The sequence below is a fragment of the Nicotiana tabacum genome, chromosome 5 (genome assembly GCF_000715075.1).
Source record: "Nicotiana tabacum cultivar K326 chromosome 5, ASM71507v2, whole genome shotgun sequence".
Taxonomy (NCBI): Eukaryota; Viridiplantae; Streptophyta; class Magnoliopsida; order Solanales; family Solanaceae; genus Nicotiana; species Nicotiana tabacum.
In genome coordinates this window covers 124094734-124107794 of record NC_134084.1, presented here as the reverse complement: position 1 = coordinate 124107794, position 13061 = coordinate 124094734, and positions in this window count along the sequence as shown.

The window sequence follows — 13061 nt, the reverse complement described above, 5'->3', positions numbered from 1 at the left end:
AGGAAAAACCCTAATCGGAAAAGACAAAGAATCGATTTTCTGAAAGCAAAATTGAATAAACTTCGAGAAGATGCTTAAAAGTTCAAAGCAAGCATAGATCTAAAGTAGATCTGAAAGAAATCGAAAGGTCTTAGAAATTAAGGTTTCAGAAGAACCCAAAAGCAACGAAAAGGCCTTGAAAGTTACCGATCTAGCTAGGAGAGTCAAAGGTCTGACTCGAATGGCCATGGCTGGCCGGAGAAAGGGTCAAAGATTACCGGAGAAAGGCCATGAACTAAAATTAAACGAAAACTGGACCAGAGCTCTTCATAGTCTGGCCTTGAAACCGTAAGAACAAACACATAGAAGCCATGGAAGGCTGGTACAAGTCTCCGATGCCCTCGGAAGGCCATGGATTAGGGTGGATTAGGGCGGATTAGGGTGGCGGCGGCTAGGGTTTGAGGGTGTTGTTGAGAGGATTTGGGAGAGGAGGGATTTCAGAGGTGGCGTACGGTAACAAATGAAATGGGTTAAGGGGGTCTTTTGGGTTTAATTACGAAAGGGCAGCTGCTAGCCGTTGATTTAAATGATCAACAGCTAAGATTTAAGGGGTTAGGTGGTGATTCGGGTATGGGTCAACTGTAATTGGATCGGGTTGGGTATGAGTAGGAATTGGGCCAGGGTAATTGGGTTTGAATTAGGGTAGAATTTGGGCTACAATTGAAATGAAATCTGGCTAGATTTTAAATAGTCATTTTCTCTTTATTTTATAAAAAATAGTAAATTAAATTTTGGAAATAAATTAAAAGTGCTAAAATGATTTATGGCATATAATTTTCAATTTAAAAATACTGGACTTAATTTTTATAATTATAAACGTAATTAAATCTTAAAAGAGGCTAATGTTGCAATTATATGCAATTTGGCTTTAAAAATACTAAATGAATTTGTAAAAATATGCAAAAATTATATTAGCTATATTTTAGTATACATATGAGAATACAATAAATGAATCAGCAATAATGATAATTTTGGGAATTATTACTGGGTTTTTTATGAATAAAATAGGGGAATAAATTGGTTTAAAAATCTTTAAAAATCAAGGAAAAATAATAAAAACATCTGGACATACGTATATATGCATACATATGTAATTGTGAAAGTAGTTTGCGTATTGAAAAATATATAGGGAAAAATTGAGTATCAACAGCTGCCCCTCTTTACCTGGGAAGGATGAAGAGTTGTCAGGTAAAGATATGATGGCCAATTTTGACTGAGCGGAACGGTTCGAAGAGGTTTATTCCACACCCTGGATTCATAGCTGCCTACATATCCCTGGTTCTATAGGAATCATGTCATATGTAGTTCAGGATCCGTATGCGGAGTATGTCGATAGAGACTTTTCAAGAACGGACGCAATACCCAAGATGGGGTGGTTAAGGTTTGACATGGTTGCGGGAACTGGAGAGGTATAGCTCCTGTCGAGACGGTCGTTGCTTGCTGGTGTACCTACAATTAGAAACAATACAGACATATACTGTGCATGAATTTAAATATGATGCAAGTTCCCGTCGGACCATGAATGTTGTCTTTGGACGGTTAGGATGACGTCATTTAGACCATGACGTTCTGGGCCATGAAGTGTACAATAAAGGATTTGTAGGCCATGACATGGTGTTCTCGGCTATGAAAATGGTGCCTCCGAACAATGACGCCTTTGGATAATTTGGCGATTTTTCAGCCCATGAGATGCAGTAGTAGGCGATCTTTCAACCTATGAAATGAAGTATTTGGCAATCTTTCAGCCATGCAATGTATTAAGGGGGGTCCTCAGACCATGAGATGGTGTTCTCAGCTATGAAAATGGTGCCTTCGAACGATGATGCCTTTGGATAATTTGGCGATCTTTCAGCCTATGAGATGCAGTAGGTGGCGATCTTTCAGCCCATGAAATGCAGTATTTGGCAATCTTTCAGCCATGCAATGTAGTAGGTGGTGATCTTCCAGCTATGCAAATGTAGATAAGGTGGCGATCTTTCAGCCATGCAAATGTAGATAAGGTGGTGATCTTCCAGCCATGCAAATGTAGGGGTGGCGATCTTTCAGCCATGCAAATGTAGGGGTGGCGATCTTTCAGCCATGCAAATGTAGGGGTGGCGATCTTTCAGCCATGCAAATGTAGGGGTGGCGATCTTTCAGCCATGAAAATGTAGGTATGGCGATCTTTCAGCCATGCAAATGTAGGGGTGTCGATCTTTTAGCCATGCAAATGTAGGGGTGGCGATCTTTCAGCCATGCAAATGTAGGGGTGGCAATCTTTCAGCCATACAAATGTAGGGGTGACGATCTTTCAGCCATGCAAATGTAGGGGGAGGTAAAGCTTAACATCAGAAGGCAGAATGGTAACCTTATGCAATGCAGAAATGCAGATGGAGATAGCGTTTTGTCTCGGAAGGCAGAATGATAGCCTTATACAATGTAGAAAATGCAGATAGAGACAGCGTTTAGTCTTGGAAGGCAGAATGGTATCCTTATGCAAGAAAAAAGGGTAAATGGTAATAAAGTTTTCTTATCTAATAGCAGATTGCGGTATTGTGACTGTTGGGGACATTGTGACACACAGAATGTCACTGGTGTGCGTGGATAGAAAATGTTAGTAAGTGCGACAGTTCTGAGAGTTGTATTCCTGAACAATGTTTGTCTCGTGAATATATAGTATGTCTGATGCTTTCGTAATCCAAGTGCCTGCATCTAAAGAAAAATCGTGAGTTTTGTAGGGGGGAGGTTAGTTCGTATCCCCACTGGCTCTGCTTGACTTGTTCGGCTTTGATCTGGTGATACTGTATGTATCATCAGGGTAGCATTGCTAAACAAAGCAATTTCAGTAATAAACATGCATGATTTCGTAAAATATGACATAAGTATGTAATTATGAATAACTTTTAGATGAACTGATGACTGTGACGTGGTTCAGGACATTGCAACCTCTCTTGCTACAGAATTTTGAGGGTCCTCCTCAAAATTCTACCCCAGTTTAATAGGTTGAGGTTTTTGACTATTGTTTGCGACGACCAGCTAAAATTATTTCGGAATTTCGAGGGTCCTCCTCAAAATTTTGCCCCAGTTTCCAATTGCGAGGGGAATGAAAATTTTATTGAATTGTGACCGAACCTATAGGGCTGCCTACGTATCCCCTCTTAAATGGGAATCAAGTCAGGCGTAGTTCAAATACATCATATAAGGAAAGCATGAAAATTACACGTAGTAACGCTTGACTGCATCTGAATTAATTGGTTTTGGCCAGACTTCTCCGTCCATTTATGCAAGTATGAGGTCTCCTCCTGTCAGGACTCGGTGAACCATGTATGGACCCTGCCAGTTGGGAGAGAACTTCCATTTGGCTTCATCTTGATGTGGGAAAATTTTCTGTAATACCAATTGTCCCGGTGTGAACTGTCTCAACTTGACTCTTTTGTTGAAGGCTTTGGACATTCTGTTCTGATAAAGATGACCATGGCAAACTGCATTCATTCTCTTTCCATCTATAAGGGCTAGTTGCTCATAACGACTTTTTACCCATTCTGCGTCATCAAGCTCAGCTTCTTATATGATCCTTAGGGAAGGAATTTCTAACTCAGCGGGAATGACAGCCACTGTACCGTAAACCAGCATATAGGGGGTTGATTCGGTTGATGTGCGGACTGTGGTGTGATACCCCAATAAAGCAAATGATAACTTCTTGTGCCACTGTTTATGCTTCTCTATCATTTTCCTCAATATCTTCTTGATATTCTTGTTGGCAGCCTCTACAACTCCATTCATTTGAGGCCAATAGGCTGTGGAATTCTTGTGTCTGATATTGAAAGTTTTGTACATGGATTTCATCAAGTCACTAATGAAGTTGGAGCCATTATCAGTAATGATTGATTCTGGAATCCCGAATCGACAAACGATGCGGTCGCGGACAAAGTCTGCCATGACTTTCTTAGTCACTGCTCTATAAGATGATGTTTCGACCCATTTGGTGAAATAGTCGATTGTTACTAGGATAAACCTGTGCCCGTTGGAGGTGGCAGGCTCGATTGGACCAATAACATCCATTCCCCAGGCGGTGAGCGGTCATGGTGAGCTTGTTGCATTAAGCTCATTTGGAGGCACCTTTATCATGTCTGCATGTATCTGGCAGCGGTGGCATTTCCGTACATACTGGATGCAGTCTGTTTCCATAGTCATCCAAAAGTAACCAGCCCGGAGTATCTTCTTTGCTAAGACAAAACCATTCATATGTGGACCGCAAGTCCCAGCGTGAATTTCCTCTAGTAGTTTGGATGCTTCCTTTGCGTCGACACACCTTAGTAATCCCAAATCAGGAGTCCTCTTATACATGATTCCTCTACTGTGAAAGAAGTTGTTGGACAATCTCCGAAGCGTGCATTTCTGAGTAGGATTTACAAGCTCTGGGTACTCTTCTTTTGCCAAATATTCCCCGATATCATGAAACCAAGGCTTTCCGTATGCTTCTTCTTCAACATGGGCACAATAAGCTGGCTGATCATAGATCTTTACTGGAATGGGATCAATGAAATTTTTGTCTGGATGTTGTATCATGGATGACAGGGTGGCCAATGTATCGGTGAACTCATTCTGGACTCTAGAAACATGTTGGAATTCTATCTTCGTGAACTTCTTTCTTAATTCCTGCACGTGATGCAGATACGGGAGTATCTTGGAGTTCTTGGTTGCCCATTCTTCATGCACCTGATATATGAGTAGGTCCGAATCTCCAATCACTGGAAATTCTTGAATGTCCATGTCAATGGCCATTTTGAGCTCTAGGATGCAAGCTTCATACTCGGACATGTTGTTGGTGCACGGGAACCTGAGTTTGGCAGACACCGAATAATGTTAACCGGTTTCTGATGCAAGGACTGCTCCTATTCCAATTCCTTTGAAATTTGTTGCTCCATCGAAAAACAATCTCCAACCACCATAGGATTCTGCAATGTCCTCTTCTATGAACGATACCTTTCCATCAGGAAAATATGTTTTCAGGGGTTCGTATTCTCCATCCACGGGATTCTCGGCAAGGTGGTCTGCTAGTGCCTGTCCCTTGATTGCCTTCTGAGTCACGTAGACAATGTCAAATTCACTCAACAGGATTTGCCACTTGGCTAGCTTGCCAGTGGGCATGGGCTTCTAAAAGATGTACTTCAAAGGATCCATCATTGATATGAGATATGTTGTATAGGCACAGAAGTAATGCCTCGACTTCTAAGCTACCCAGGTCAAAGCACAATAGGTGCGCTCCAACAGAGAATACCAGGCCTCGTACGGGGTGAACTTCTTATTGAGGTAATAAATGGCCTGCTCTTTCCTCCCTGTTTCATCATGGTGCCCCAGAACACAACCGAACGCTCCATCCAATGCTACGAGGTAGAGTAATAGTGGTCTACCTGGCTCGGGAGGGACCAAGACTGGTGGTGTCGACAGGTATTCCTTGATTCTGTCGAAAGCTTTTTGGCAGTCATCAGTCCATTTGGTAGCGGCGTCCTTTTTCAACATCTTAAATATTGGCTCACATATAACTGTGGATTGTGCTATGAACCGGCTGATGTAATTAAGTCTCCCTAAGAAACTTATTACGTCATTCTTGTTCTTTGGCGGTGGCAATTCTTGAATAGCTTTGACTTTTGATAGATCCAGCTCTATTCCTCGGTTACTCACAATAAACCCAAGTAGTTTTGCGGCAGGAACCCTAAATGCACATTTCACGGGATTCAGTTTCAGGTTGTACCTTCGCAATCTATTGTAAAACTTCCTCAAATCTTCCATATGATCGGTGGCTCTCTTGGACTTGATGATGACATCATCTATATATACCTCAATTTCCTTGTATATCATATCGTGGAAAATGGTGGTCATGGCCCTCATGTAGGTGGCCCCTGCATTCTTCAGGCCGAACGACATCATCTTATAACTGTACATTCCCCAGGGCGTAATGAAAGCCATTTTCTCAGCATCTTCTTTGTCCATCTAGATTTGATGATAACCAGCAAAGCAATCTACGAACGACTGCAATTCGTGCTTGGCGCAATTGTCGATCAGGATGTGTATTTTTGGTAAAGGAAAGTCGTCTTTTGGACTGGCCCGGTTGAGATCCCGGTAGTCGACACAGACTCTGACCTTTCCATCCTTCTTTGGTACTGGCACGATGTTGGCTAACCATGTCAGGTATTATACTACCCTGAGAACCTTAGCTTTGACCTGCTTGGGGACTTCTTCCTTAATTTTCAAACTCATATCAGGCTTGAACTTTCTGAGCTTTTGCTTTACCATCAGAGATGTTAGATCGGTTGGCAGTTTGTCAGCCACAATAGATGTACTTAGACCAGTCATGTCATCATACGACCAGGCGAATATGTCCTCATATTCCCTTAGAAATTCTGTGTACTCCTTCTTTTCTAGCGGCGATAAGTGAACGTTGATTCGTGTTTCCTTGACATTTTTTGCATCTCCCAGGTTAACAACTTCTGTCTCATCTAGGTTGGACTTATGTCTATTCTCAAAATTCTCAACTTCTTTAACAATCTCTTTTGGTATGTCGTCTTCCTCTGAATCAACATTCGTTTGTTGCGTTGTCTCGTTGCATGTCACATTCATCGGTTCATCAAGATAAATGATAGTAATGATGTGTAAGTAAAGTAATGAGAAAAAAAAAATAATGAGTGTGATTCGTAAGAAAAATCAAAATACTTCGATAAATTGCATAATCGTTTTGAACATTGGAAATCTTATTGCAGGAATTGAAAACATGCGAGAAATAAAAATCTTTTAGTAGATAAGACGGTGCTTGTTTTAGCCTTGCTACCCCGATGCTAGTCGGACTCTGGTCATCCTGATGGTCCAGTTATTGAGGCGTGCCCCTTTGCTTACAGCCTGTTTGGAAGGGCCTTCCTCCCCCTCCTCCTCGAGAATAACACAACAATCTATATCATTGTCTTCTAGGAACAAATTCTTCACCGCTGCCAGTGCTTCCTCTTCTTCTGACCCATAGATAACATCGGCCGGTTGGAAAGTCTACTCCAAATGTGGTATTGGCTGCTCCAGCGGATAGTAAGGATCGCGCCATGGTGGCGACCAATTGTTGAATTCCTCCCAGGTGTACTCATATCCCAGACCGAAAGTGGTGCCATATTTCTTGAGTTTTATGGGCTTAGCGATTCCTTGGAGGTTCTTGCCGAGCCCTTTGCCAGGTACGTACCCACTCTATTTCAGTATACTCTTGATCTTATTATCCCACTATTTGTCTTTGTCAATAACATTTACCCATTCAATGTGATGGTAAGTCTCTTCACCTAGCTTTCTTCTTCCCTCGATTGATAGAATGGTCTGGTGACTGTATATAGGGTTGCTACCGTCGTCGTGAATGATCACTTCCTGGTGGTTCCACTCGAACTTTACTGCCTGATGCAGTGTTGATGCTATGGCTCCAGCAGCATGAATCCATGGTCGTCCCAATAGCAGATTGTAGGATGTTGGGACGTCTATCACTTGGAAATCAACATCGAACCAAGTTGGCCCCATTTGCAAACACAGACTAATCTCCCCAATGGTGGACCTTTGGGAACCGTCGAAGGCTTTCACGTTGATAGCTCCGTCCTTTATTTCATGCAATCCCTTGCCCAATTTCTTGAGTGTTACCAACGGACAAATGTTGAGACTGGACCCTCCATCGATCAGGATTTTGGTGATAAAATAGTCTTCGCATTGCATGGTGATGTGCAGTGCCTTGTTATAACCCAACCCTTCAGGTGGTAGCTCATCCTCATGAAAAGTAATTTTATGACTTTCCAATACCTGTCCCACCATGTTAGCCATTTCCCCGCCAATGATGTTGCTTGGCACGTATGTTTCACTCAGCACCCTCAATAGGGCATTCTTGTGTGCCTCAGAATTTTGTAGCAAAACAAGGATGGAAATTTGCGCCGGTGTTTTGTTCAACTGGTCGATGACCGAGTATTCCTTGGCCTATATCTTTCTCCAAAGATCATCCGGCCCTATCTCAATGATGGGTGATTGATTGGAGGACTGCTTGCTTGACTCAGCTAAATGTTCAAGGGTATAAACTCTAACAGTTCTCGTCATACCCTGTGCTGCAATAGTCTCTTCGAACCTAACTTTGCCTTTCCTCCTTTCCTTGGCTGTATAGTCCTAGGGTATTGCCTTTGTATGGAGTAGCGTCATGGTCGACATCGCCATTGGGATCGGCGTGGCTATCTTCACTCCAAACGTAGCATGTACCTTGGGTGGTAAAACCGCAACTTCGAACGGTGCAGGTGCATTTGCTGGAGACATGAATTCAACCTCAATTGGCGATGGTGTCTTTGCAGATGACGTTGCTTCAAACTCAAGTGGCATAGACATATTTACCTCAGCATCCCCAGATGGTTGAATCTGGACTATGATTGGATTAAGGGTAACTATTGGCTTCATTGGGTCATAACCTTCTGCAATCAAACCAATTGATCCCACGGGATCCCAATCATCCTCCATTTCAATCATGTGAACGTCTCCACCCTTATGGTCTGGTAGGGGACTATTGCGGACATTCGGAGCGGGTTCCTTTGCCATAATAACCTTGTTGTCAATCAAAGCATAGATCTTGTCCTTCAGAGAACGACATTCGTCGATGGTGTGTCCCTTCATGCCAGAGTGGTATGCACAGGATTTGTTTGGGTTAACCCACTGAGAAGGGTTCTCAGAAGTTATAGAAGGGATAGGGGTGACATAACCAGCAGCTTTGAGTCTTTCGTACAACTGGTCAATAGGTTCAGCAATGGCTGTGTATTGTTTAGAAGGTCTACGATCGAAATTTTGTCGAGGTCTAGGGAAGCTTTGGCGTGCAGGAGGGGACTGATAGTGGGATAGTTGAGCATTATAGGTTTGGTAGACATGAGCGGGTTGGGAATATCTGGGTGAAGTAGGCTGATATGTGGAGGGTGGAGGTGATTGATAAGTGGGTGGTGGAGTTTGGTAGGAGGGTGAGGGTGCTTGGTAGTTCGGAGTAGGCTGATATGTGAGTGGAGGTATTGGGTATGTTTGGTATTTAATGGGAGATTTGGTTCTCTGTGCAACCATTACGGCTTCTAAGTCCCTTTTCTTGGACACGCCACCAGACTGCAAAGCCTTATTTGTAGCTTGCAAGGCCTCGATGTTCGTAACCATACCACTTTTGATGCCCTCTTCGATCCTTTCACCCAGCTCGATAATGTCAGAAAATTTATGGCTCTCAATCAACATTAGTCATTTATAATACTGCGGGTCTTGAGCCCGTACAAAGAATTTGTTCATCTGTTCCTCCTCTAAGGTAGGTCTGACCTTAGCAGCTTTGGACCTCCAGCAAGTAGCATACTCGCGAAATGTTTCTGTGGGCTTCTTCTTTAGGTTCTGAATGTAAAACACATCTGGCGCATTCCCTGTGTTGAACCTGAATCTGTCCATGAAGTCGGACGCCATGGCTACCCAGTTCGACCACTTCTTTGGATCTTGGCTAATGTACCAAGACAAAGCATCTCCCTTCAAACTCCTTATGAACAACTTCATTCGGATTCTCTCGTCTTTCCCTACTCAAACTAGCTTGTCACAGTAAGTTCTCAAATGGACCCTTGGATCCCTTGTACCATCAAACATTTCGAACTTTGGAGGTTTGTACCCCTCAGGTAGTTCGATATCGGGTTGTATGTAAAGATCTTTATAGTTCAGCCCTTCAATTCCCTTACTTCCTTCAACGCCTTGAATTCGGCTAGTCAGTTTCTTAAGTTCTTCAGCCAGGTTCCTGATGAGCGAGTCTTTATCATCAGACTCGGGTGTGTTTGAGATGGGTTGGGTGGAGTATGGCATAGTCTCCACGTAGATGGGGGTGCTATAGTGGGTGTGGAAGTGGTCATTTATGGAGTTTAGGGGTTCTGGGATGAGCAGGGGGGTGTTGTTTGAGGTATAGTAGGTGTTGCAGTGGTGGTGAGGAACGGGATGGTTTTATTGCCTTGGGATATTCTATGGAGGTGTGAGGTTCTGAGCATTTGGAAAATTGATATCTGGAGTGGTGAGAGAAAATGACATATTTGCCAGATTCCGAACCTGATCAAGTTCTTCTTGAAATTTCAGCAGCTTTTGTTCGAGTTGGGATGCATTTTCTTTGGAAACCTGTGTACCATGACCATGAGTGACCTCTACCCGTTTAGTTGAGTTCTCTTTTTTGGCGTTGTTCAAATCTTCCATCTTCCCTTTGCTCTTGTTTTTGACAGGACTGAGAGGAGGAGTGTGTGGAGGGCCCCTGGATCTCGTGGAATAAGATGATGTTGCCAGAGTGCACAAACTAACCTTTGGGGAGGGGTAATAATAAACAAAAGTAAAAACAAAAGATAACCAAGTTAGTGAGGATTATAAAAAGTATTGCGATATTTAAACACATAATGCGGGAATGTAAATCAAGTCCTAATTTGGGAACCTATTTATGCCCGAGGTAGGCCGAACGACAAATTGACTTGGAGAACTTAGAATGCTAAATACCTTAATTTATTGATAAAAAGTAGACGAATCCCAAATCGACACTAAATAACAGGAAATAAAAGTCACTAGTGGCCATTGGCCTTATTACATTTCATAAAGCAAAAAGGAAAACTCCTATCTATTTGGTCTCAGAAGGACCTTCCCCAGATTTGGCATCCTTGGCTCCGTCGAATAGCTTAAACAGCTCGCGAAGTCCCAGCAGTAGGTAGGCTCTGGCTAGATGTCCACCTTCGTTTCCTTCAGCATTTTGGCAGTGTTCGACCCTCTTTAGAAACTTTCTTTCCAACTCTACTATGCCTCGCTCCAAGTATCCCAATCGCTTGTTGGCACTAACAGCCATGTCCTTCCATTCCTCAATTAACTTCTGATTGGCTTCTTGTATTTCACGGTGCTCGCTTTCGCACTCACGGATCCTCTTGCACAATTGGTTGTATTTGACCTGTGCCTCGGCCCTTCACCTATGATCTTGTGGCCCCTAGCACCTGGCTGGCCCAGTCCATCGTGATTATCTTCCAACCAGCCTAAATAGTAAGGAGCGCAACCAGTATGGTATCTGTCTGGCTCGATGGTATCTCTCCCCATGACGATCTTGCAGTGCCACATATGCTGAGCTTGGCACTTATAAGGACTATCATCAGCCCGGAAGTGACTCATCTTGTCGACCCTAGGTATAACCTGCTTCCTACCCACCTGTCTCATAACTTGAAGAGGGACATAAGGATAGGTTCTTCTCAGACCGATTAATATCAAAAATGGTTCATCCTTGGATCGGGCGATGAATTCCTCGGTAGGGAACCACTCAAACATCCATTGTACCTAGCCCTCAGTTAGATTATCAAATAACTCTACCCATCCTTTGGCATCTTCCGACTGAGCAAACATATTAGGCATATAATTCATTCGCCTCGGATGATGGAAGGCGATATGATCATCCCAGTCCCTTTGCTGGATATCTTGTTGGTACTCACCCCTTTGGAGATGCTCCATGAGCTAGAGCTCAGTAGCAAATTGCAGCCTTTGAAGTGTTTGGCTCCTCGTTGACACTTCTCCAAGGCTCGGTATATTTTCGCAATGATCATGGGCACAATGCTGAATGGTTGCCCGCCAATTCCTTCCATTGAGGTCTTAGTTATCATAGCTAGTCTGGTGTGGATTCCTTCTTTCTTCATTGAAAACACAATCAACTCCAAGAAACAAAACATGAATACAAAGACCCTTCGGTGAATATGCCCTAATGATATGATGGAAAATTCATCAGGATAGGTACGGTAGGATTTGTTGTGACCGTACCTCTCATACAAATAGTCAAAGGGGATATCGGATTCTTTTAGACATGTCAGTCTGGATTATTCTTCAAACCCATCATTTTGAGGAAGCCCCTACCTTTGCGATTCTCAGGCATCAACAAACCCGGAGTTTCCCATGCTATACCGGCCAATCCTCCTATTTCTTATAGTAAGGGTGTCATTTCAATGTCCCCGAAGCAGAATACGGACCTCTCACAATCCCAGAACAGAGTAGCAGCTTGTATGATCTTGTTGTTGGGTTGGATTTCTAGGAGATAATGTAGGTTTCCCAAATATTTTTGAACAAGAGTTTGATCACAAGAGTGAAGATCCTCCGACCAGCTTAGCAATTTTGGGTGGATGTTGGTGACTATGCCGAATCTGGAGACTTCGTGCCTCATATTTCTGCAAGACAAAATGGTTAAGACCATACCCCTACCAGACTCGACTATTTAACATCAACAATTAGCATGAAGCTTTTAGTTCTCCAAATAAATGAACAGAACGTGGTAATGTCCGTTTTGGTTTAGGGAAACCCAGTGGACTTTGGACAAGGCTATCTTAAAGAGTCATTATGCGGACAACATAACAGACACATCTAGGTTTGACCATGATGCATCCACAGTTTAAACAGAGTAAGGTTTCTATGGGGTTTTAGACTGGTACCCTTGAGCGGACAACTCAAGGGGGAAAGGCACGGAACCGTTGACTACACCATTGATTGACTGGTTTTACCGCAAATATGTCTTTTTCGAATTTAGGGGTGATAATATCGGAAGAGCGGAACCACTCATTATAAGCGTTACTATGGGATTTGTTTGGCACAAGTGGAATATGATGTTGAACATGATTAAGCAATAATTAAAAACATGTTGTCACGTATTTGCACGTTTAAGAAAGCAGCAAATACAACAGTTTCATAATTTAAAGCAGTAGTAAAGGAAAACAAAAAGACAAGTCAGTTTTCGAAAAAAGAATTAAATGCTTAAAGAAATTAAACAAGTAATTGCACATAAAGGAATATAAATTCACAGTAATAGTCTGAAATGGTAAAAGCCTAAAAATTCCCAGCAGAGTCGCCATGCTGTCGCGCCCCTTTTTTCTCGCGATTGGGTTTATGACATTTTGAGGGACAACTCGTTCCTTTTGGGAACTGGGTTTGCATTTGAAGAGTCGTCACCTAATGATTAAGGTGCATTAGGACACCAATAGAGATTCAACTCTGCG